Below are 27025 nucleotides of genomic sequence, written 5' to 3' on the forward strand. Positions count from 1 at the left end.
CACTACACCACACTGGCTCTCAACACCACACTGGATACAGGCTTGTGGCCTTGGACTGTTTCACCTTACCATATTATATCCCACTTTATCAAGATGATAAAGAGTATTAGAGTACCAAACTAGATGTGATGTTAAATGTGTCATTGTATTTAATGTGACCATTCCTCCTCCCTTTCTATTCTTTTATTGGTTTTCAAATAGATAAACATGCAATCTAAAACAGTACAAAATCCAAATATCGAGATTACTTTGAATCTCCTAACTTCTACCCATCCCTTCCATGGGTCCTTTTGATTCTATTTTCAACTGCATATCAGTACTTCTCCAATTTTTCATTTTCCTAAGTTATCTATACATTTTATTACATTAAAGGTAAAGGTAAAGGGACCCCTGATCATTAGATCCAGTCATGACCGACTCTGGGGTTGCGGCACTCATCTCGCTTTATTGGCCAAAGGAGCCGGCGTACAGCTTCCAGGTCATGTGGCCAGCATGACTAAGCCGCTTCTGGTGAACCAGAGCAGCACAAGGAAATGCCGTTTGCCTTCCTGCCGGAGTGGTACCTATTTATCTACTTGCACTTTGACGTGCTTTCAAACTGCTAGGTTGGCAAAAGCAGGGACCGAGCAACGGGAGCTCACCCCATCGCGGGGATTCGAACTGCCGACCTTCTGATCGGCAAGTCCTAGGCTCTGTGGTTTAACCCACAGCGCCACCCGCGTCCCTTTATTTATTACATTACAAGTGTATTTATAGTCCTGCTAATGTTTTGACCTGTTTGGCAATGATTTTGTATAGACATTATGAACGTTTTCCATTCTTTTTTAAATTTCTTGTCTTCTTGATTCCTCAGCTTCCCATTTAATTTTGCCATTTCAGCATAATCCATCAACTTGGTTTGCCATTCTTCTCTGGTCGGGGCTGTCTCTTCCTTTCATCTTTGGGCTAGTAACATCTGAGCGGCCGTTGTAGCATATGCAAACAGTTTCCTCTAGTCCTTTGGAATCTAGTTACCTATAGTTCCTAATAAAAACTTTAACAAAAGTTATTTTAAACATTTTTTCCATTTCATTATACAGTGGTACCTCAGGTTAAGTACTTAATTCGTTCCGGAGGTCCGTACTTAACCTGAAACTGTTCTTAACCTGAAGCACCACTTTAGCTAATGGGGCCTCCTGCTGCCGCTGCGCCACCGGAGCACGATTTCTGTTCTCATCCTGAAGCAAAGTTCTTAACCTGAAGCACTATTTCTGGGTTAGTAGAGTCTGTAACCTGAAGCGTCTGTAACCTGAAGCGTATGTAACCTGAGGTACCACTTTATATCATTTCCCTTTTTTTAAAGTTATATTACAGGTCCACCACATATGACAAAAGGTACCTTCTTTTTCTTTACTTTTCCAGCATATATTAGTACTTGTTCTATATATTTTTGCTAATTTTACCACGGTCAAATATCACCGGTGCATTATTTTCATATAATTTTCTTTCAATAAAGAACATGCCGTAAATTTCAGATCTGTTTTCCATAGCCTCTCCCAGTCTGTCATTTATATATTATGTCCCATATCTTTGGGCCATTGTATCATCACAGATTTGACCTGTTCATCTTTGGTATCCCATTCCAGGAGCAAATTATACATTTTCAACAATAATGTAATATTATCTTCTAAAATCTCTCTTTGGAATCTTGATTTTCCTCCTCCCTTTCTAGATAGCACTTGTCTGGAGAGAGGGAATAAGAACATATGAAGAATCCACTGGATCAGGCCAGTGGCCCAATCAGTCCATTATCCTGTTCTCACAGTGGCCAACCAGATGCTCATGGGATCATGTCCACAAGCAGGATGTGAATGCAACAACACTCTCACCTCCCACAGTTCCCAGTATCTGATATTAAAATCAGAATCAAGACCTCTGTGTGTGGGAAGGAGTTCTACCCTCTGCCATGATTGTTCTGGACTCATCACACATTGAGTTCTCTATCCGGTCAGCTAAACTCACATTAACCCCACACTTCCATGAAAATCAGTCTTCAACTTCTTAGCTTTAGAAGGTAGCACCGCCATGTCCCTTCAGACCCTATGTGACGTTAACATATGGGAGAGCACTGGAGGTGAAATAATTAAACAGGTTAATTATTCCAATCAGGACCCAGGGGGTGGAGTTAGAGGGACTATAAAACCAGCTCTGGGAGGGGCAAAGGGAGGAGATCATTGGGGAGTTCGTTGGGAGTTGGGTAGTTGGTTGGAGTGGGAGAGAGTTGGGATAGAGTCTGTGGGTAGGTTGAGTTAGTCTAGCGAAATAAGCTGAGTCAGGAACAGTTAGGAGCTAGGAAGACAAGTAAATATCTGAGAGTTGGTTTAGTGAGGGAGAGCAGGTAGTGGAAGTTATAGGTCTGGATAGGCAACCCATGAATGTAATTGACTGATACTGTTTATGAAACCATACGCTTGTTAAACTGCAATAAATAAACAGAAGTTTATGTTTCAATTTAACCCTGACTGGACTCAGTATTGTCCCAGGTAGGGCCTGGGTGGTGGCAGCGAGAAATAAAGTGGTGGCACAGGGATCAATAGACGGTGAAACGTCCAGGGACCCCGTGTGATCACCACACCCTAAACTGGAAAATGGAAAATGGACACAGAGTTTTACAAAGATATCAAAAGCAGAAAACCTGGATACTGAAAACTCCTTAGAGCCCTGACAAAGTTATCCCGAGCAAACCTCGTGTCATGCTCTGCTTTAGAGGGACAAATCTTCAATACAGTGGTTCTCAGGAAACTGTAATGCAAAAATACGCTGTCAAAATGAAGGCCGCTTCCCATAGCATTATTTAGTGACACCAATGACAATCTCTTTCTGGTTTGACTTCGCAGTTTTGAAAGAGAGCTCAGACCTCTCCTCCTACCTAGTTTCCTTTCCTGGGTGGACAAGAACACACACTTTGCCTGATTGTTTCTAATTCCCATGGCAGCCAAATGTATTAAAGTTGTGGCAAAACCATCTTGCCACCCAGACTTGTAAGGTAGCTCCCATTTGCAAAGGAGAATTGCACACGCGGCAGAAATGTCATGCTTCCAAAACAATTTAAGGCAAATAAATGACAGATGTGTCAATCTACCTGTGGAAATGAGTGGATGAATTCAAAGCAAACTGATCAGAGGCAACTGCATCCTTCGCGCAGAAAAGAATTGCGCATTTGCCATGTGGTACTTGCCTACCATTTCTATTTGTAATATTTTGGTTTCTACCAAAGCAAATAATAGCACAAGTTACACATAAGATATTGTTCACATGAAGTCGTACCTCCAGTGTCATGACTCCCCTAGATTCAAAGAACTATATTGATCCTATGACAATTGTGTCTATCAGATGATGGCCATTTCATGAAGTCCCATTTATCATGGAGATACAGCATGCCATGTGGATGACATTGGCCCTGCACTCCCATCATCCAGCCCGGACAGGGATCCAGCTCCGAGGGCCTTCTGGCAGTTCCCTCATTGCGAGGTTACAGGGAACCAGGCAGAGGGCCTTCTTGGTAGTGGCACCCGCCCTGTGGAACACCCTCCCATCAGATGTCAAGAAAATAAACAACATGAATCACATGTCAAGGTGAATATCTAGTTTCTTTGCCTCACTTACTTTTTAAGGTCTAATACCCCAAGGAAATCACTTAATAATGTGGTAAGTGAACATAAGCTTTTAGAAGGCACTGCATTCTTTCCTACAAATGCAAAGCAAAACACAGGATGGCTGTGTACTATCTTCAGTACCAGAGAAAGGGCGCAGAGACAGGGAACATGACCATAGCTTGCTTGTGAGAATAGTACGTTGGACTAGATGGGCCTTTTGTCTGGCCCAGCAGTGCTTTTCATATCCACCTAACTACTGAAATACCATCACTAGATAATACTTTGTAATGTTGTAACCCGTAAATGAATGTTGATGGTATTACCGGAATCAAAGAGAGATTGTATTTCCCTTCCATATTTTCACCCTTTGAAACAGACTGCCTTGCAAAAGGTTAATCTCTTTCAGGGCTACCAGCCAACAAAACGTTTTATTTTTATTTTTTAGCCAGTTAACAAACTGGCTTTTAACAAATTACACATTTTTTGAAAATGTGAAATGTGTGTGTGTTTTTAATAATAATAATAAATCTGAAAGCCATTTGAGAAGTTAGGTTTTTCAAAAATGAAGGTCGTTTCCCATAGTTTAGAGAGTAGAAAGCAATCCTTTTTCTCCTCAGTCTCCTGATGAGGCTGATAGGGCATTTTCTCTGACTGGCTTCTGATTTCTAAGACAACATACGCTGACAGTAGGAGAGCTCAGCTCCACCAGTCAGCCAGTGTTCTTCCACCATGACTTTAAATTCTGTTTGTTAACACTGGCAGAGTCAAGAATTGTGCCTGGCTTAGTGACAATCAGGGCTGAATGCCTTTTCATGAGGCACTGATATTGCCAATATCCATTTCTCTTGACCTCTTTTGCTGAATCAAAGACGCTTTGGGAGTCTAATATGACTATTCAAGAAACAATTCCATACAAAGGGCATAGGTTGTACCAAGGGGAGCCAACGTCATGTCATTGGACTTCAGTTCTATCAGCCAAACAGTCAATAACAAGGGATGATGGGCATTGTAGTCCAGCAACACCTAGAAGGAACTCCATTGGCTATACCAATTGATTGACTAAAGCTAGAGAACCATCAAGAAAGGTGTAACACATTCAGGTTTTTCACCCCAAAATCCACCAGTCTGACCATTCCATTTTGTAATCTGTTTTTGCCCCCAGACTTTGCAGAGAGTTCCCCTGCTTCCAGGAGCTTCTGCAATAGCATCAGCCTTGCCATGCAAGCATCCTGTGCCACTACAGAACCATGATATGTGGTGCTGGTACAGAAAGCCTTTGGACATGATGCAGTTATGTCATCAAATCATGTCAGCACTAAAGACCCTGTACGTGAATGGCTAAGTCTACTGTAGCACAGAACAGAAACCACTGGAACCAAAAGAGAACTGTTACGGATGCAGCTGAGTTTGAGTGCTGATCTCATACAGATAACCAACCCCAGCTGAGCTCCCTCACTCCAGAGATTCTCAGTCACCCATGCTCTCCTGCTTACATAGTAAGGATTTTAAAATTACACATTAGGTGCAAAACAAATGTGTAGTAAAATAATAATTTGAATCCACTCTTTCTTTCCATTTGGCTCTGCTACAGCCAGATGAAATTGATATCCCCATCGCAGCACCATCTCTAATGTATGTTTGCTGTCCTTTTTTAGTTTTCATTGAGTCATAGGAATCTTGAACCATTAGCCATGGAATGTTACCCCGTGCCACCACTCCGAAATCCTGAACTTATAACTAATCAAAGACTTCTGTAAGTTCAAAGCACCCACGTACCAATGAGACTCACTGTGGCATTCCTAAATCTCTTACTGCTGTAGCCTTTTCTCCTTCCAGTTAGTCTCCTTTAGTGGCGGGCCATTTTAGCATGCCTCTGTACTGTTGATTAATCACTCTGAATGCAGAGAAGGCAGTAAAATTGACAGAGGAGAGACACCTGTTGCATATCCACAATACCTCAATGACCACCACTTTCCATATGAAACTACCTGGACCCTGAGATCATCTTCTGAGGCCCTCCTTCATAGGCCTCCTCCTCAAGAGGTCTGGAAGGTGGCAACATGAGAATGAGCCTTCTCTGCAGTGTCTCCTCATCATGCTCTCCCCAGGGAAGTTCGCCTAATGCCTTCATTATACATCATTCGGTGCCAGGAAAAGATGTCCCTTTTTAACCAGACTTTTGGTTGATCCTATGCCCTTTTAAAAATGTATGGGGGGGACTGTTGGATTGTTGTTTTTATTTTTATTAGGTATTTTGTGGTTTTATATTTTGTGGTATTCTGTGAATCATCCTGAGCACCCCCCGGGTATAGGGTGGTATAATAATAATAATAATAATAATAATATCCACACATAAGTCTTCATCATAGGAGCCAACTCCTAGGAGCCATGGGGGCTTTGGACCCCACAATAAAATATTTGAGGGGAGGGGCCCCCACAAAGTTGATGGGCATTCCCATTCAAATGGTGAGCATGCGCTGCATCATGTGATCGATTATGCAGGGCGGGGCTTAACTGGGCTCCCACAATACCCTGGATTAGCTTCCTTCCTTCCAGTGCAGGGTAGCAGTTAGAATGTTGGACTGAGACTCAGAGGCCAGAGCTCAGTTCTTCCTCAGCTATGAGACTTGCTGGGTGGCCCTGAGCCAATCACTGCCTCAGAGTCCAACCTACCTCACAGAACTTATGAGGATAACAAGAACGAGCAGATGCTCATGTTGTATGCCACTTTGAGTTCCTTGGAGGAAAAGCAGGACATAAATGTAATAAACAATTAAGAGCATGAACAAGCTTGACAGGACACTAATGCAATTAGTGTGTCTAGTTTTTGCAAGCGAAATAGAAGCTGTGGGAGATTTGGTTGACAATCAGGATGGTACCACATGGGAAAGGGGGTTAATCCAAGAGAGAGAAACACATGCACACACAATGCTGCGATCTGGAACATGTCCAGAGGAGAGCGGCAAAGATGGTGAGGGGTCTGAAGACAAAGTCCATTGACAAACGGTGTTTAGCCCGGAGAAGAAACAATTAAGAGGTGACATGATAGCCATCTTCAAATATCTGAAGGGTTGTCACACAGGTGATGGAACAAATTTGTTTTCTGTTGCTCCAGGGGGTAAGATCTAAACCATCAAGTTCTAATTACAGGGAAGGAGATTTCACCTAAACACCAGGAAGAACTTCTTGACAGCATGAGCTATTGGATAGCTGAAGAGACTGCCTCTGAAGGGCTGGTGCTCTTCTTCATAAGAAAGGGGCTCCGTGCACACTATAATCTTTGAAGCATATTGGAAGTCCATTTCCCCCCTCAAAGAATTCTGGGCACTGTAGTTTGTTATGGGTTGCTGAGAATTGTAACTCTCTGAAGGGTAAACTACAGTACCCAAAAATCTTTGAGGGACAGAAAGTGTTTCATATATGCTGTGTGTTTGTCTGTGTGTGTGTGTGTCTGTGTGTGTGTGTGTGTGTGTAAGGTAAAGGACCCCTGGACAGTTAAGTCCAGTCAAAGGCAACTACGGGGTTGCAGCGCTCATCTTACTTTCAGACCAAGGGAGCAGACGTTTGTCCACAGACAGCTTTTCTGGGCCATGTGGCCTGCATGACTAAACCACTTCTGGCGCAATGGGACACCGTGATGGAAACCAGAGTGCACAGAAATGCCGTTCACCTTCCCTCCGCATCAGTACCTATTTATCTACTTGCACTGGTGTGCTTTCAAACTGCTAGGTTGGCAGGAGCTGGGACAGAGCAACGGGAGCGCACCCCGTTAAGGGGATTCGAACCGCTGACCTTCTGATCAGCAAGCCCAAGAGGCTCAGTGGTTTTGACCACCCATGCCACCTGCGTCCCATAAGTATACTGTGTGCATAGCCAGAGGCTAGGTGGCCACTTCTCAGGAAATACTGTAGTCAATGGTTTCCTGCATCAGCAGGCCCTGGACTAGATTACCTTTGAGATAAGAAGCTACCTTTACAGAGTCGGACCACTGATCCATCTTTCTCAGTATTGTCTATAATGACTGATGGTAGCTGTCCAGGGTGTCAGGTAGGTGATCTTTCCAAGCCTTATCAAGAGATGCTAGGGACTGAACTTGGTACTTTCTTCATACTAAGCAGATGTTCTGTCACTGAGCTGTGGCCCTTCCCCAGTCTCAGTGATCAGATGTTTGGGAAACACTGCGGGAGATTTATTCTTTGCATCTGGCATGCTTCAGGCTTCACCAAATTTTCTTCTCCTATAGATCTCTTTAACATATTATAAACTGAAACCAACCAACAAAAAAGGGACTTGAAGTACACTTTCCCCCTTTGAATACTGAACACTGGATTCTTTTTAAAAAGATATAAGCCTTTTTGATTGAATAATTTCGCACTCTCTCTCTAATTCTCCAGGCTCTCCGGGGCTGATATAACAATTGGAGTGCAGTGGGACTTGTTCCAAACAGTTCCACAGATGGTTTGATCTGCTCAGAATTCAAAGCATGGGTTCCTCTACATTAGACATCAGTCATGCTTCCAACTCAGACTGATAAAATGGCATGCACTCTCTGCTTATTTTTGGTATGATTGCCTCATCAGTTGCAATCTCTTTAATGCTTGTTCTTTTCTCGGTGACCTCAGACTGCTGAAATGCTCAACTCTTTCTCCACCTCCTCTTGGTAGTTGCTTTAAAAAGCCTGGCTCAGTAGGAAATGCACATGGTGGGTGGCAAGGGAGGGATAGCATCTACTTACCCACCCACAAAACACATCTGTCCCACATAAGAATGTACCAGACAACAACCTGTTATTAGAGCAGGGATGGGGAATCTTTTGCAAACCACATTCCCACTGCAGCAACTACTGAAGGGCCACATGGCAAGTGGTGGGTGGAGCCTGAGGCAAAAAAAAAAATGGTTAGAGCAAGGGAGGTATCTATAATAATAGTAATAATAATTTATTATTTATACCCCGCCCATCTGGCTGGGTTTCCCCAGCCACTCCGAGTGGCTTCCAAAAGAATATTAAAATACAATAGTCTATTAAACATTAAAAGTTTCCCTAAACAGGGCTGCCTTCAGATGTCTTCTAAAAGTCTGGTAGTTATTTTTCTCTTTGACATCTGGTGGAAGGGCATTCCACAGGGAGGGCGCCACTACCGAGAAGGCCCTCTGCCTGGTTCCCTGTAACTTGGCTTCTTGCAGTAAGGGAACCACCAGAAGGCCCTCAGCGCTGGACCTCAGTGTCCGGGCAGAATGATGGGGGTGGAGATGCTCCTTCAGGTAAAAGCCGTTTAGGGCTTTAAAGGTCAGCACCAACACTTTGAATTGTGCTCGGAAACGTACTCTTCCCTTTGTATATCAGGCTATATTCCACCCATGCAAAAGTCAGAGATTTTTACACCGCTGCCTTTTCTACCCAGGTAAGCAAGAGGCATTATCAGAAGGACACATTCCAGCCAAGCCAAAGCACTTGAAGGAGACATGGAGCAAAGCTGGTGAGGGGAAGAGAGGGAATAGCCAGGGAAAACACCCAAAGGCCCTACAGAGAGGCCAAGCTGTCATATTTGTGCTCCAAACCAGATGTTCCTCAGCACAACATGAGGCACCATGAGCATAAGGCTTACGAGTCTAGGATAAGACGGTGTGATTGCTAACCCATATAACATGTTACAGATACGGGAAGGACAAAGCTCACAATGCTTTCACTGACTCAAAGAAAAGAAAAGAAAAGAAAAGCACATTTTCAAAAAAATCATAGTGTTGAAGCAGGAGTGATATGAGAGCCCAAGATAGTAGCATATGATTACACTGTGTACTCTGTGGCATTTGGATCTGGCACTTACTAGTGTTTAACATGTTCACACTCCCCCACCCACTCTGCAAACATGCACAGAGTCAAGACCCTAACTTGTTAGAATTCAATTTTGTGCTATTGAAGCTATCACAGTTCAATGAATGATGATCTGAAACACAAAGTAGTTTTCATTACTCATTGCTTAATTTGGCAGTAAATTCTTCTGCGTTCTGTGTCTCCACGGCCATTTAATATCTGACAGACAGAGGTACCTTTATCATTGGGTGAATCTTCTAGTGCCACCATTCACAAGGGGTGGGGGGAGGGGTCTTTCTTCCTTAAGAATATTTTTGAGTAGGAAAGCTTTTTTTCCAATTTCCAGAGGGATGTAACACTTTTAGACAAGTTGTGGCCAACTTCACAGCACCCTCGCTGCATTCTATTAGGACATGCTTCTATTTACCAAGGTCAAACTTGAGTAGAGAGGACACAGTTCTGCAGGTGTGCAACAGAAGCCAGATGAGGACAGAACTAGTTGACCTATGCCTGTGGTGTCACCAAGAAGCCTACCTACCCCTCCATCCCTGTAGATCTGCACTTTTAGAAACCATTTCTTTGATAAGGCAAAAGATGATAAATGCATAGATATATGCATGTGACAGTTCTTTAAAAATTAAAAAGGCAGGCTGCTTGTTGACATGGGAAAGAGAGTGAGATGGATTGCTGAAGTGGTGTTCATTTTGCTGGACTGTACATCTGCTTCTGTCACTCAAATAGCAAAGCTGGAAGAAAGTTGGACCCAAACCATGGTGGAGGCACTCATTATGCGTTCTCTTTTGATATTGCGTTTGTCTGTATCATTGGCCTGAGCTGCAAAAGTTCTGGGTCTGGATTAGTACAGGTGTATCAACCCTTATCAGGGCTCCTGTGCTGGCAAATTTCATCAACTTTGGCTAACAGGGGGATAAATTATAGCTGTTTTTCGATTCCTCTTTAAAATGAAAAAGGAACACAGAGGTTCAATTTATACAGTGTGTATAAAGAGAGCACTGAGTGACTCAGAAACATTGGGGTAAAAAAAACCACCTCATAGATACTTAGCGCCCATGCACACCTCAATAAAAAGCCTATGAATTTAAAAGAAATGCTGCAGAATAAGGTCAATTCGCCACCAATCAATTTTAAATTTAAGACTCCATGCTTTAAATGTGTGGTGTATGTGACCCAGGTTTATGGCTCATTCACAGCAACCTTGGTGCGCTAAGGATGCCCTGTTACATTTGAACTAGGACATTGTTTTGTGAGCAAGAGATGTTCATGAAATCTCCCCAGTCCTCCCCTTGCTCTGCGGCTCTCAGCAGACTCCTCCAGCTCCCTCTCATCACTCTCGAGAAGCTGCCTTTTACACTTCTAGTTTCCTGCCTTTCCTTTCTTCACCTCAGTTCCTAACAGGCTTCATCTGCTTGAGGCTAAGTGGTTCTGTCTATGACTTCACGCACCCTCTAAATCGTCTACAAGTACTTGCACACCCCAAAACATTGTATTCACTGAATGCAATAAAAAAAATACTGCTACTTAGATGCAAGCACGAATCTCACTTTTATTCTGCCTCTTTGCAGGAAGTTAATTCTTCCTGGCATAGGAAGTGCACTTTAGGGGAAAATGAAGAGAAAGTATTTTGGTAAATAGACACTTAGGCTCAACTCACAGATATTTGGCACAAATTGATAAAATGAGTACATTTTATTAATATGGTATCTCTAGTAATTTGATTGGAATGCAGTGCAGACTTACATCTGGGAGATAACCATCAGCCGATAGATAGGTTGATACTTTACTTTTAAGGCTAGGTGACGATTCCATTCAGTCCTCAGTTTTACGCGAACTGACCTGGTTTACAGTTTCAGAACATAATAAATAGGGCTATACACTGGCTGCAGCTGCATCCTGGATCAAAAGCAGGTTTGGGCTGATTTGGGTTGACCCAGGATTTAGCCAGTAGCTTGAGGTAGCCCCAGATTGCCCCAGGTCAGATCAGGTCCACCTGGAGCAATCCAGGGTTGTCAAAGGGTGTGGTGTCTGGCAGAGAGAAGGAGCAGCCTGCATGGATCTCCGCCCCTCCCCCGACAGCCAGTTTAATTAGAGTTCTAAACCAGACCGCCAGATAGGTTCAGGCCCTGGATCCAGGTTGGGTCATCTCACGTCATCTAAGGGCCACAGTCTGAAGTGAATGTTCTGCTTTTTCCTTCGGACATTCCTATTTTCATTGAAGAGATGTTGGATGGTATGGTAGAACTCTCTATTTTCCTTGGAGAAATGTTGGAGGTTTTGAAATAGGATGTCCCTATATTCATTAGAGAAATATTGGAGGGTATGGAATAGGACATCCACATTTTCATTGGGAAAATGTTGCAGGGTAGGGTAAAGGTAAAGGTAAAGGAACCCCTGACCATTAGGTCCAGTCGGGGCCAACTGGGGTTGCGGCGCTCATCTCGCTTTATTGGCCAAGGGAGCCAGTGTACAGCTTCCGGGTCATGTGGCCAGCATGACTAAGCTGCTGGTGGTGAACCAGAGCAGCGCACGGAAGCACTGTTTACCTTCCCGCCAGAGCGATACCTATTTATCTACTTGCACTTTGACGTGCTTTCGAACTGCTAGGTTGGCAAGAGCGGGGACCGAGCAACGGGAGCTCACTCCATTGCGGAGATTCGAACCACCAAACTTCTCATCGACAAGTCCTAGGCTCTGTGGTTTAACCCACAGCACCACCCACATCCCGCAGGGTATGGTAGGACGTCCCTATTTTCATCTGAGAAATGTTGGAGGGTATGGAAGAGGATGTTCCTATTTTCATCAGAGAAATGTTGGAGAGTATGGTATTGTTTAGTGAAGGGTTGTTGGGGGTTGTTGCTGTTGTTGATACTAATTTTTTTGTTTGCTTATTTTAGATCTTATTATGATTTGTGTGGAAATTGTTCAATTTGGTTGCGTTTCTTTGATGTGATTGTAACTATGTATGTTTTTTTCATGTTGTATGCCACCTTGGGCATGGTTTGAAATGTGGAAAAGCAGCATACAAATAAAATTATGCATGCATGTGACTTGATGGCCTTGTGGGAGGCTTGTTTGAGTCGCAATTTATTACTTCAACTGCTTCAGAACGTGAGAAGCCAGCTCTGCTGTGTTTGGGAGCCCTCCTGCTCATTAAGCTGAGTAGGACCCTGGACCTCTGCCTCAAAATCCTGCCCTGCTGGCACCACTGAACACCGCAGCTTTGGCATAATCCATTGCATCGGCTAAATAGCATTTGATAGGGCTATAAGACTTCCATTACTTCTTTTCCAGATGGTGGTGCTAATGCTGGCTTGTGTTTTTGTGACTGCAACAGCAGAAATAAGAGTTTCATTCTTACGATGGCATCCATCAGGAAGAAAATAATAACAATATTCCATCAAATTTTTCCCCCTTACTGCTTTATAGTCACCTGATAAATGGAGGGATTTCACATCCATCCCTATGTAGCGATTATCCATTACATTGATACATTTTACACATCTCTAATATTTTCGCAATAGATTTCCCTGAATCAGCTGATGACATTTAATAGAATGTTTAATACACAGTATAAAACCTTAATGCTTTTTGCTTAGTCTGAGGGTTAAATTGTGTGCCTAGATTGGTTTCCAAATTAAAAACTATGTAGGCGTACCGGCAATTTCTCCCTCTTCTCCCTCCCACCCCCTCCACTTTTGCTTCTGCTGTACATATTAAAATGTAACGGGGAAACAGCTCTTCGGAAAATACTGCCGCATAGGTAGAAACAAAAAGTATTTGTGACTTTACAAGCCGGCTACATGAAGAAGATGCTGTTAATGAAGTGGGACAAAACTACAATGCAAGAATGCAATCGCCCGTAAAATTCTTATTGGGCAAAAGAGAATCTGCAGTGAATAAATATTAACACAAACGCTATAGGAGACATAAAGGAAACGGGGGAGAGAGAGAGAGAAAGAGAGCCAAAATTTGAGGTTAAAACTGCTGACGACTTAAGGAAAAGTCTATTTGCATACTGCAGGGCTCCATCTGCTGTGGAAAATCTAAGCTGCAAGAATGATTTAATATTTAATAGAAGTAGTGGCCGTTGTTAATTATAATTTGCACATTTACAAATCAGCATTGATAGCAATACAAATTATGAAATATAAGGGTGTTATGCTAGATACTGGGGAAAATAAGATGACAGACAAAGTTAATGGAGTATCCCTAACAACAGCTCTGTCAGAACACATCAGAGAACTAATCCAGTTACAAAGGGCCTGCAATGGAAAATCTATTTAAAATATTAAAATGCTGTTTGGTAAAAGCTTTTTCATAGTGCATTTTACTTAAACAGTTGCTTATTGCTCACGGGTCATTAGCCGTACACCCAGATGCACTCTGCAAACTGCCATTTGAGAGAATAGCAGAAATTTGAAGAGAAATATATTTTCTGCAGCACTTTTGTTGAAATATAGAATTGGCTTGCTGCTGACTTGTATTTAGTCAAGTAATATTAGCCGACTCCGAGATATATGTGATGTGAAATTAAAGGATAGATTTTATGTAATGGAAAGGAAAGTCCTTGAGTTTTAAGGAGCAGTTTGAAATAAAAAAGGCATGCACGCCCTCCTAAACTAGTATGCATTAGGCAAAGTGTGGAGGCTGCCCCAGGTGACAAAGGCCATGGGGATTGGGGGAAGCCACAAGGTGTTGGAGAATAGAGCTGTGGATGGTATGCTCACCCTACATTTCCTTAAGATGGCCTGCTGTCCTCAGACGCATTGGAAGACGCTGCCCCTTCACCAGTGTTGAAGTAAAACACACTTAGCAGTCTGTTCAGTTTCTGCATATGGGATGGGAGGGGGTGCCATCTTGTCCTTCACCTCAGACAGCAAAACATTTGGGCCAGCCTTGCCAATACAGTGGTACCTCGGGTTACATACGCTTCAGGTTACAGACTCCACTGACCCAGAAATAGTACCTCGGGTTAAGAACTTTGCTTCAGGATGAGAACAGAAATCGTGCTCTGGCGGCGTGGCGGCAACAGGAGGCCCCATTAGCTAAAGTGGTGCTTCAGGTTAAGAACAGTTTCAGGTTAAGAACGGACCTCCAGAACGAATTAAGTACTTAACCAGAGGTACCACTGTACCAGGACCAGGAGAGCAACAGGCAGCCAGGAAAACAATATATCAGAGCCTGCTCTTCCTAGACTCCTTCCTGCCTGCTGTTAAAATAGCTTGACCAATGGATGGATCCACATCATTAGTTTCCCTTTAGTTGTGTTGCTGTGGTTCCCGGGAGGGAAAGAAGCAGTGGAGATGGCAGCACAGTGTGGACGCAGCGGCAGGAGCACTAGATTTGTTCTGCCACTGCGCTCGCACCAAGTCAACCACCCTGCCAACTCAACCCTCTCCCTCCCACTAAGCATAGTGACACACCTGACAGAGGGTGAGGTGCATGCTGTCAGCCTCCCCACCAGCAGCTGCTGCCTTCCACCACCTGCTCCACTGTGGAAAGGATTCAAGGAGGGAAAGAGAGGTTTACCAAGACCACTACAGAGTCTGCTCAAGTGAGACATTCCCCCTTCTCCTCTAGAGCCATTTACCACCAATTGCACTACGGGAAGATCACCCACGGCTTTGGGGTTTTTATGTAAGTTCATTAGCATTACTCACAAGCCACCTTGGAAAGATTAGTTTACATTTTGAAAGGCAGGGTATAAATAAGTGCAATAAATAAACCAATAACTTATGGAATTCACTGCCCTGCAATGTGATGGCAACCATTACTCTTAGATTGTTCTTTGAAAGGGGTGGATACATTCATGGAGGAGAGATTGTGATAGCTTCATGGTGAGAGGCAGTATACCTATGTATATCAGATTGGACACAGGTGGCGCTGTGGTCTAAACCACTGAGCCTCTTGGGCTTGCCAATCGGAAGGTCTGCAGTTTGAATCCCTGCGACGAAGTGAGCTCCCATTGCTCTGTCCCGGCTCCTGCCAGCCTAGCAGCTCAAAAGCACACCAGTGCAAGTCGATAAATAGGTACCGCTGCAGACAGAAGGTAGACGGCGTTTCCGTGTGCTCTGGCACTCATCACAGTGTCCCATTGTGCCAGAAGTGGTTTAGTCATGCTGGCCACATCACCCAGAAAGCTGTCTGTGGACAAACGCCTGCTTCCTCGGCCTGAAAGGCAAGATGAGCGCTGCACCCCATAGTTGCCTTTGACTGGACTTAACTGTCCAGGGGTCCTTTACCTTTTAAAAAATGTATATCAGATTCTGGAGAATTATCATTAGATTTATAGCTTTCTTCTAAATTCCCAAAAGCATCTGTCAGACACTTGATAGAAGCAGAAGAAGGACCTAGCTAGAATAATCCAGCAAGCCCATTCTTAAGCTTGGGCACTGCGGTCTTTGCTTGTAAACTTGAACTATTTCCTAAGCAAAAGATCCATCGTGTTAACTAGGATGACACTAATTTAGTTTAAGGATAGGGTTAAATGCCTGGCATTAAGCATCAATAAACATTGCGCAACTTGCTTCTGAGTAACTGAAGTTGTTATAGAAATTGGATCTTGCATATTATAGGACAGAGGTAGCCAACATGATGTCCTCCAAATATGGCACTACAACTTTCATCGTCCTTGACCATTAGCCATGCTGGGGCGGATGAGAGTTGTAGTTCAGCCACCAAAGGATACCATGTTGGTTACGCAAATGATAGTCCATAGGTCCTTGCATATCTAAAAAATAATTTAGTTCCAGTATGTTCAAGACTCTGATCCCAACAACAAAGCTACTACTAATTGCCTTTTATTGACTAAGGCACAAGTTTCCATTGATTATTTTCATTAATCTTCCATTTCACCTTATTTTCCACCTCATACTACAGGGGCTCCTTTTCACCAGTGAAACTGCCGTCCACAAAAGAGTACCAAAAAAAGAAAAACGCAGAATGAAGCTTCACAACACCAAACAGCACTGGAGGGTCTCGTAAACAAGAGGTGCAACAGGGCTAATAGACTCAACAAAGATCAGTAAAATGCCGTATAATGTGAGTCATAAAGAAACTCTCGTTGGAATGGATTCAACACGTATTTTACAATCTTATTGAACTGGAGCATAACACAAAAACAATGCAGTCTTTTGTATACTGAAGGCAACTTAACTTGAACAGCAGGGTTATTTGAATGCACTTCTTACGGCGTTGCATCCAAATTACATCAAGCTCTGCAAATGGCAAATGGCATCTCTGTAACAATGAACATATTCTAGCAAACTAGAAGTCATGGCTCTGTATAGTGGAGAATGCCTTTTTTCCTGTAGCTATTTAATATCTCATTCATTGATATCAAAATAGAAATCCGGTAGCTCGATCTTGCAATGTCTTGATTACTGTAGGACGGCCCACTTAACAAACTGGCATATTGGGTTAATTTATTTTCAAAGAGTGCTACTGGATTCCTAGCAGCCATTTGTATGTTTAATTGTTTTGCCTATCTGGCCTGGTTTGCACCTTTGAGTTCAATTTATCCTAGCACATTCATGTTCCAATGAATAACCAATCACGGAAACACTGCAAATACTGGACAGGGAATACTGTAAGCATGTTGGTCAGGTAGCATCTGTGTTCATTCGTTTGACTGTATATCCTGGAGAAGCCTTATATCACAGATGGGCAACGCACAGCACAAGAGACAGATCCTCCACCCAACAAAATTAGATAAATAAATAACAGAATTAATGGTTCACACAAAGGAAAAACACTCAGTTCAGCAGCATATTATGAAATGGGCTCAAAGGCAAGAACAAACCAGTATGTTTTTAGGTCTGGAAGCAGACATTAAGGGGCTGGATGGCATTTCACCTTGTCGGGGCAACTGCTGAGAAGGCCCTGCTCCTAGGGGGAACAAGTATGATAATAATAAAAAGATGGAATTCTAAGCAAGGCCTCTCTGGCAGACCTCAAACCTGTGCATAAATGGGGAAGGAAAAGATTATGTGGGAAAAGTATCCTCTGGAATATTACACACCCAGATCATTTAGAGTTTAATAGTTCAAAACCAGCATCCTGAATTAGATCTGGAAACATAGTTGAAGCCAATTGGTTTGCATTTTGTTACCTTTGCATTTCATGACAAACAGATTCTCGTTTTCAGAATCTAACTAAACCATGACTTGAGGAAAATTCTAGAATCATCACCCAGTTCTCAGAAAGATGTTTTTTATTCCATGATACATTTTAGCTCTACCACCCTGCTACAAAGAATCACCATAGGGATTTTCTTTTGTCCCATTTCAGTTGGCTATTGAAAAGGTGGAAGTCTGTTACAAAATATTTGGGGAGGGGTGTGCCTTTTTATATTTTTTATTAAAAAATCAGCTTAAGAAGTACCTTTCCCCTTGCCATACCCTAATTTTATTACTGGTTGAAGAAGTCAACCTTCACACATGGCAGCAAAACTCAGAAAAATCTACACATTGCTATTTTTGACGCCAGGTCTTTATTTGCTGCAATCAGAAAGGTGATTATAAACACTACAGAATTAGCACCCACAATTGCATAATTTACGCAAAGCTGTTTTAACCATTCATATGCATTGTGAGGAAGGGAGAGGATGACTATATTTGCACCAGGCATTAAGCCTGTTATCAATTGCACAAAATAACAAGCTTCCAATGCTTGGATATTTTGGAGGAGATGCCAAAAATATAGCTGATTGTCTTTGGTCTAAGTTTGTTTGACTATACAATAAATATCAGGAATTGAGAAAAATGAAACAAAACTGTTACAAGACCCAGAAGGCCTCGTAAATGCTTTGGGTTTTTTGCTTTTGGTAAAGCAAAATCAGAAAATCTTATTGTTAGGTCGGGGAAAAGACACAGCATATTATGATTAAGATACATTTCTTTTTCTAGCTACTTATTTATTTAGAGTACTTAAACCTGTCAATTTGTTAGAGGACATTCGGCACAGAAACATGTGTGTATACCTTTAAGAAGTTTCTGGGATTAATTGGCTGCAGGTGACCGTTGCTATAAAGGAAAAAAGCTGAGTTTTGTTGCCTTGCCTGCAGGAATAACATCCACCAGAGCTTGTGTTTATTTGTTTAGTAATAAAGTCTTCGTTTTTTCCGTTTGGTGTTTTTACACCTATGTCTCCTGGAGTCACTCTGTCCTCTGCCACCGGCTGGCATCCCCCTCCAATAGGTTATGGGCCCAGTCCCCAGTCTTGAGTGGGCAGAGACAGAGCGTGAAAAGAACCCAGAGACTGGAAGCAACTCAGCGTTTCTCAAGCAGCTGGCTGTGTGAAGGCATCAGCAGGGAGTGTCTGTTTGGGACCAGGAGCCGAACATTTCTTCAAGCCACGTGTGAGTAAGAACTGAGTGGAAAGCTGAAGGCTGGGTGGTGCCATGGCTGGACTTGGAGCTGGAGCTCAAGGGGGAGCTTCCTATTTTCCAGTAGAGAAACTGGGAGAGTCCAATTATATGTCATGGAGTTTACAGATGCAGGCGTTTTTAAAGAAAGAACAATGTTGGACTGCAATTGTTAACCCTCCTGTAAAAGAGGAGGATGAAGAAGTAGATGAAGCAGACCAAAGGCTGGAGGACAAAGCCTATGCCAATTTAATTCTGAGTTTAGAGAAGTCTCAGTTATCTCATGTGCGAGACCTTGAAACAGCAAGTGAGATTTGGCAAGCACTGAGAGCAATACATATTAGAGACACTGCTGGCAGCAAAATTACTCTAATGAGAGCTCTGTACCGAGCCAGACTAAGTGAGGGTGAATGTGTTTCAACACATCTTCAAAGAATGCGTGATTTATTTTCACAGTTAAATGAACTTGGGGAACATTTTTCTGAACAGAGAAAAGTTTATATTGTGCTGTCTTCACTTCCTGAGTCTTGGGACAATTTAGTGATGACTCTGGAAGCAATCCCAGAAAGCCAATTAACAATGCATTTCTTAACTGGCCGTTTGCTTGATGAGGAGGAAAGACGCCATGAGAGGAAGGCCACAACCCCTCACCGTAACTCCAGAAATGGGAGGCAGTCCAGTAAAAGATATGCAACTGATGAGGAGCGGCATCCTAAAGAGGTTGTAGACCACAGAGAGGAAGCAGCGTTCACAGTTAGAAGATGCTATCGTTGTGGGTCAACCAAGCATTTAGTACGACAGTGCACTGTGTCTGTGGGAGAAAATACAAGACAAGGGCGGCCTGCGTTTGCTGGGAAGCGAGGAAACAGGAAGAATCGAATCCAGTATGTTTCTGCAGCAGTTCGAGGCACCAGTCACGACGTTGGACAAGACTGGATTTTAGACTCAGCAGCAACAAACATTTTTGTCAAGTCTGCACAAACCCTTGTAGAAAAGCAGCCTTGTAAATCTGTAAATGTAGTACTAGCTGATGGAACAGCGCATGAGTCAGCTGGAAAGGGTAGTGTGAATATCAACTGTTTAAGTACCAAGTTTACCAATGTTTTATGTGTACCAAGCTTAGAAAATAGTTTGCTTTCAGTTACAAGTCTTGTTAAGCAGGGATTTAAAGTAACCTTTTCTGGTTCAGGCTGTAGAATAGAGAAAGCTGGAAAAGTGGTTACAGCGTCGCTACAAAATGGTTTGTTTGTTTTGAAAGACCAGCTAGTAAGTGAGTCTGGGGCATGTGTTAAAGCCTGTAATAGAGCCTTGCATGATGAGTGCCAGCATCTGTGGCATCGTCGTTTGGGGCATGCCAATTTCCGCAGTATTGCAAAAATGCCAGAATTAAGCAAGGGAATTAAAATGAAAAAATGTTCAGTTTTTCTAGACTGCAATACCTGCAAGGAGTCTAAAAGTAAGCGAGGGTCTTACCCTGAAAGTACTAGAATTAGCAAGAGGCCATTTGCTTTAGTACATTCAGACCTTTGTGGGCCATTTGCAGAGTCTGAAGGAGGAGCAAAGTTTTTTTTGGTTCTTGTGGATGATTATAGCCGGTATACTTGGGTATATTTGTTAAAACACAAAAGTGAAACTGGTCAACTGATTAAGAATTGGATCAACTATATAGAAAGGCAGTTTCCTTACAAAGTTACCCAGTTACAAAGTGACCGTGGAGGCGAGTTCATGTCTGAAGCCCTCCAAGTTTGGTTGAAAAAGCGTGGTATTTGTCACCGTAAATCGTGTCCTTTTTCACCTGAAGAAAATTCAGTTGCAGAACGCAAGATAAGATCTTTACAAACAATGTTAGATTCAATGCTATGTGATTCTGGCCTATCCAGGAAGTATTGGGGAGAAGGAATTCTGTGTGCTAACTACATACAGAACAGATTGTTTCATTCTACCATAAACAACACCCCTCATTTTTTGCTTTATGGAAAAAAACCCTTTTTGGACCATGTTAAAACTTTTGGTTGCTGGGCTTGGGTTCACATCCCAAAAGGACAGAGAAGGAAAGGTGAGCCCAAGGCAAAGAAACTTAGGTTTGTTGGCTATCAAACTTGGTCAAAGGGGTATCGTTTTGCACTAGGGCGTGGCAGAGTTGTAATATCAAGACATGCAGAGTTTTGTGAGCAAGATGGTTGGGTTCGTTTACATGGAAATTCAGAAGTTATGTTATATTCTGATAATACAGATAAATTTGTGAAATCTGAGGACGATAAGCCACAAATTAAAGAAAGTTCTGAAAGTGACAGTGATGAGGCTTCAGGGGATGAGGATCCCAGTACACAATCTCCTAAAGCTGAACCAATTTCTCCTGAGCAGGATGAATCAGAAGGGGAAGATAGTTCAGAGGGGGAGAGTGTTCAAGTTAGAAGGTCACAAAGAAGCAATAAGGGGGTACCTCCAGAAAGGTTTACTATACAAGAAGCTAAAACTGTTGATGTGAAAAAGGAACCTCGTGATTATGAGGAAGTTTTAAAGTTACCACACCAGGAAATAGTAAGGTAGAAAAATGCAATGAAAGCAGAAATGAAATCTTTAGCAGAACACGATGTCTTTACCATTGAGCCATTGCCAGAAGGAAAAAAGGCAGTGGGCTGTAGATGGGTGTATAAAATAAAACACTTGGCAGGTGGTGATGTTAAGTACAAAGCCAGACTGGTAGCACAAGGCTTTACTCAAAGAAAAGGTGAAAGCTTTGATGAAACCTTTTCTCCTACTGCAAGGAGTGAAAGTGTACGCTTATTGTTAGCTCTTGCAGCACAACGTGGGTTTAAGGTAAACCATTTTGATATTGAAACAGCTTATCTTAACGCAAATCTGCAAGAAGAAATTTTTATGAATCAAGCGCCAGGTTTTGAGGCAGGAGAACAGAATTCTGTATATAGGCTGAACAAAGCAATTTATGGGCTCAAACAGTCAGCTAGAAATTGGAACGAATGTCTTGATAATGCTTTAAAAAATCTTGGTTTTAAAAGAAGCTTAGCTGATAACTGCTTATACACTAAAGGAAAGGGTGATAAACAAGAATTGTGTTTGTGTTATGTTGATGATTTGCTTTACTCTACAAAAGGTGACAAGCAAGTGAAAAAATTTGCAGAACAACTAAGAAAGGAATTTAAAGTAAGAGATTTGGGGCCAGTAAAAAATTATCTCGGTTTAGAAATTCAAAGAACAAACGATGGAAGTTTTTTGTTGAGTCAAAAAGACAAAATAGTGGAATTACTTGAAAGAAACAATATGCAAAACTGCAAGGGAATAAAAACCCCAATGGAAATAGGTTTTTTCAAAAATGAAGAAAAATGCACAGAACCTGTAAATCCTGAAATGTACCATTCAATAATTGGAAGTTTATTATACATTTCATTGTGGAGCAGACCAGATTTGAGTTATGCAATTGGAATACTAAGCAGACTAGTAAGCTGTCCTACAGAAAATGCCTGGAAAGGTTTAAAACGTATTTTCCGGTATCTAAAGCAAACACTTGATTATTGTTTAAAATTACCATCTTCAGGGTCCACAAAATTGCAGTGTTACGTGGACAGCGATTGGGCCAACCTGCCTGATAAAAAATCAATTTCTGGAATGGTATTTCAATTTGGAGATTCTTTAGTAGGATGGAAATCCAAAAAACAAACTATAGTGGCCACATCATCAACTGAAGCCGAATACTGTGCATTGTCGGAATTATGTAATGAAGTAAAATTTTATGTTCAGATCCTCAAGGATATAGACGTAGAGTGTAATTATCCTATTCAAGTTATGGAAGATAATCAAGCCATAATAACCTTGTCTGGATCTGACCTGTTTAGAAACAAATCAAAGCATTTAGAAATTAAATACCAAAATGTAGCTGAAAATGTAAAACAGAACCAGATAATGCTGAAGTATTGTGAAAGTACACAAAATGTGGCGGATGTATTTACAAAAGCGTTAACCCTTGAAAAACATACACGACTGGTAACAAAGTTGGGAGTTGCAGTGTGTGATATGTAAATATGTTCTTTTCTGTTTAAAATACTATTGTTTCTGTTTGAATGAGAGGGGGTGTTAGAGGACATTCGGCACAGAAACATGTGTGTATACCTTTAAGAAGTTTCTGGGATTAATTGGCTGCAGGTGACCGTTGCTATAAAGGAAAAAAGCTGAGTTTTGTTGCCTTGCCTGCAGGAATAACATCCACCAGAGCTTGTGTTTATTTGTTTAGTAATAAAGTCTTCGTTTTTTCCGTTTGGTGTTTTTACACCTATGTCTCCTGGAGTCACTCTGTCCTCTGCCACCGGCTGGCATCCCCCTCCAATACAATTAGCCAAAGCTCTAATGTGACAAGTAATTCAATCAAGGCTGAAAACACCCCAACTCCCCACTTTTCTGATACCATTTGTTTCCTACACAAGCTGGGGGGGGGGGGAATTTGGAGGGCACCAAATCCTAATAATTTTTGTTGTGGGCAGGGGAGGCTTACCATTAAGAGAAGGCAGCAGAAGATTTAAGGGTCCAGCAGTAGTGCAAAGAGCCATCCTCTTCCTCTACAATCTCTCTACAAAATGACGGGACATATGGTGGCAAGAACTATGGTGCTGGCCACTGAGAAGCAGACACTGGATTGGCTAGTTTGGAAGTACCTGCTGGTCAGTGGCATGCAGTGAATGTTTTCATACGGGAACAGTTAGGGCCAGAGGTGTCAGCTTGCAAGAGTGATGGGGCTGGCAACATTGAGCATGTGATGTTGTGTGCATGAGCATCATGCCTCCCTCCCTAAGCTGGGCAGAAGCTTCCTGGGCTTTGGGAAGGAGGCAGCAGACTTCAATACTTTAATACTCTAATTTACCAGGAACATTTAGGGGACTAGCCTAGTCCCTCTAGTCACTGGTGGAGGAAGAGGAGTGCGCGGGGAGCGCACCGCCCCCAGCAGCGCAATCCCAGCAGGGTGTCATCGCGGCTCCCCCCCGCCCATGCTGGGTGCCCCGCCCCCACAGGTGGCGCGCACTGCCCCAGGACACGTGCCAGCCTCACCCCCGCCTGCTCTCCATCCCACGATGCCAGAGCATGAAGCTCTGCCACTGCCCCTAGTCTACTGACTGCACACCACTGCTGCTGGTAAGGTAAAGGTAAAGGGACCCCTGACCATTAAGTCCAGTCGTGACTGACTCTGGTGTTGTGGCGCTCATCTCGCTTTATTGGCCAAGGGAGCCGGCGTACAGCTGCCGGGTCATGTGGCCAGCATGACTAAGCCGCTTCTGGCGAACCAGAGCAGTGCACGGAAACATGGTTTGCCTTCCCGCTGGAGCGGTACCTATTTATCTACTTGCACTTTGACACGCTTTCGAACTGCTAGGTTGGCAGGAGCAGGGACCGAGCAATGGGAGCTCACCCTGTCGTGGGGATTCGAACCATGACCTTCTGATTTGCAAGTGCTAGGCTCTGTGGTTTAACCCACAGTGCCACCCGCGTCCCCACTGCTGCTGGTAGATGAATTTATCTCCAAATTTGCAAAATATTACCCAGTTCTCTGGCTTTCCCCAAGACACCATTTTCAGCAGGCCTTGTCCTCGTGATGACCATTGATAACTTTAAACTAGCATGCTATTTCTGACATGCGCTTCATCTTGTGCCCAATTATATATCTCATGTTTCTAGTACAATTCTATTATCTGAGGAAATTCAAACGTAGCCCCATGGTCCTTTTTTTTATGAGTACACAGCACCACAGAATGCAAATCCCCAATTCGTGTAGAAAACCTGACATAAAGTAAAAAAAAAAAAACCCCAAGCCCCAAAGCCATTTACGTGGATTTGAGTTTTCTGTCAGAAAAGCTTTTAGAAATTAATTTTGCCTTACCGAGAATGGCTTCTGTTGACCCCATAATTAAAAGAAAAGCATTTTTAATAATATTTTTTTTTAAAGCTCGGTAAATGATAATTTATAATGAGGTCTGAGGACATCTTTGTCCTTATCAAACCCCTGATTGCTGAATTAACACATTAACTCTTCTTACAATTTGTCGGTGGGAACATTGTGATGAGAGCATCTCCATGTCACAGTCTCTCACAGAACGGCCATGCAAGCTTAAAAAAAAACTCAGAAAGATCTTGAAAAGGAAAGTTAATTATTTTACTTTACCTCGCAAAAGACATGAGTGAAGCAGACTGTGGAATCTTTTGCTTGTTTAGCTGTGCTTATGGAAGAGATTCAACCCCTGACAGTCATCCATTAGGATTGCTCCCAGGTTCATGTGCTACATAGCAAACATTAGTGAGCTATAATTTATCAGTGTCATTAATGGCACCCTTCTTTTATACGAGTAATATCTTTTGATCTGTCTTTTCGGAAGAGGAGTCATCAGCTAATTTGCTCATTTTCACTCTGATTCACTGCTGGGGCAACCATGGGATCATCAGGCATTGCATCAGAAGAACTCTGATAGCACTGAATATTCATAAGTATTGTATAAACTATAGCTGCCCTGATAGCTATGCCTCAACCACTAACATGCTGCAAGAATGCCTGGAAGTGACAACTGCTTTTAGCAATAGCCAATCCTCAACTGACCTCCCATCGCATGATTATACCCTTCGGAGGATCAAGTACTGTTTCCCTCAACCACACCGGAGTGACTTTGGGTTACTTAACTGCTGTACCCCTGCTTGTTTTACTCCTGCAGCCGGTCCACACATCACTTGATGACTGCAGCATCAGCTACTAACTTGCATGTATGAATAGTCCATCAAAGGTATTACATCACAGGCCCTCCTAGTGCCCCTGTTTTCCAAGGACAGTCCCGAATTTACAGGAGCCACCCTGGTTTCTGATTTTATCCTGGCTTTTCCTTAGGACGTCTCTATTTTTATCGGAGTAATGTTGGAGGATATGGAATAGGATGTCCCTATTTTCATTGAAGAAATGTTGGAGGGTATAGAGTTAGGTGACCCCCGAGCCAAGGAATTAAGTAACTATACAACCTTTAGAGGATATCTGAAGACAGCCCTGTATAAGGAAGGTTTTTTTTAGTGTTTAATGTTTTCTTATGTTTTTATATGTGCCGGAAGCCGCTCAGAGTGGCTGGGGCAACCCAATCAGATGAGCAGGGTATAAGCAAAATAATAATAATAATAATAATAATAATAATAATAATGGAAGACCCTATTCTCATGGAAGAAACGTTGGAAGAAATGACATCACTGATCAAGTCTTCACACCTACAGCTCTCTCTCTCTCTCTTTCTATATATAGATATAACAATCATATACCAGCATTCTAGAGTAAATAAATAGGGCAACATATATGAACCCAAGAAGGGCATGCCAGATCAGGCCAAAGGCCCATATAATTTCTCACAGTGGCCAACTAGAAGTCAATGAAAAGGCTGCAAGCAGGACCTAAGGGCGCTAGAACTTGCTCCACCTTCCTCCGTTCCCAGCGACTGGTATTCATACGCAGGCTGCCTCCAACAAAATGGTGCATCTTCTGCTGCAAGGAGAATAACAAGAGAGGGAGACTACACACACACACACACACACAGAGAGAGAGAGAGAGAGAGAGAGAGAGAGAGAGAGAGAGAGAGAGAGCCCCAAGAGCCAGTCATGAATTATTATTTTTAAGGTTGCTGTATATCATATTTATGCAGGAGGCGAAACAAGGAGAACAACAATAATGTATCGCTAGCCTCTGTCATGAAAATGATTTGTTTTACTCTCCTAATCTTTACCATATCTAAACTGACTATAATAAAATGAATAATTACTCTGAATTCCATCCAGTTCATTGGAAATCTACTAAAAGGATAAGCCAAGAAATTGTAACGACAAATACAAGGTTTAGTCAGCGTGTAAGAACTTGCCTTTGTAATTTTTTGTGGTTTTTTTGGACTCGGTGTAAATGGCATTGTTTACCACCTTACGCCAGCGAACATTACTTAAGAATGTCATGAATTATTTCAGGCTTCCGATGAATATTAATAGTCTTTATAGGCATGATATTTCATGAGTGCACACCCAAGTATTAAAGCACGATAGGATTTGGCTTAAGACAAAAATCAATGGAAGTTGTTTTTCCCCCCCTCTCCTAAACCTTAATGGATGGGTGTTCGTGAGTATTGCAATGTTTGAACAGAATACGAAAAGTGCCAAACATAGTGGTGTGACTTTAATTCA

The sequence above is a fragment of the Podarcis melisellensis genome, assembly GCF_964234715.1.
Source record: "Podarcis melisellensis genome assembly, chromosome: 6".
NCBI classification, from domain to species: domain Eukaryota; kingdom Metazoa; phylum Chordata; class Lepidosauria; order Squamata; family Lacertidae; genus Podarcis; species Podarcis melisellensis.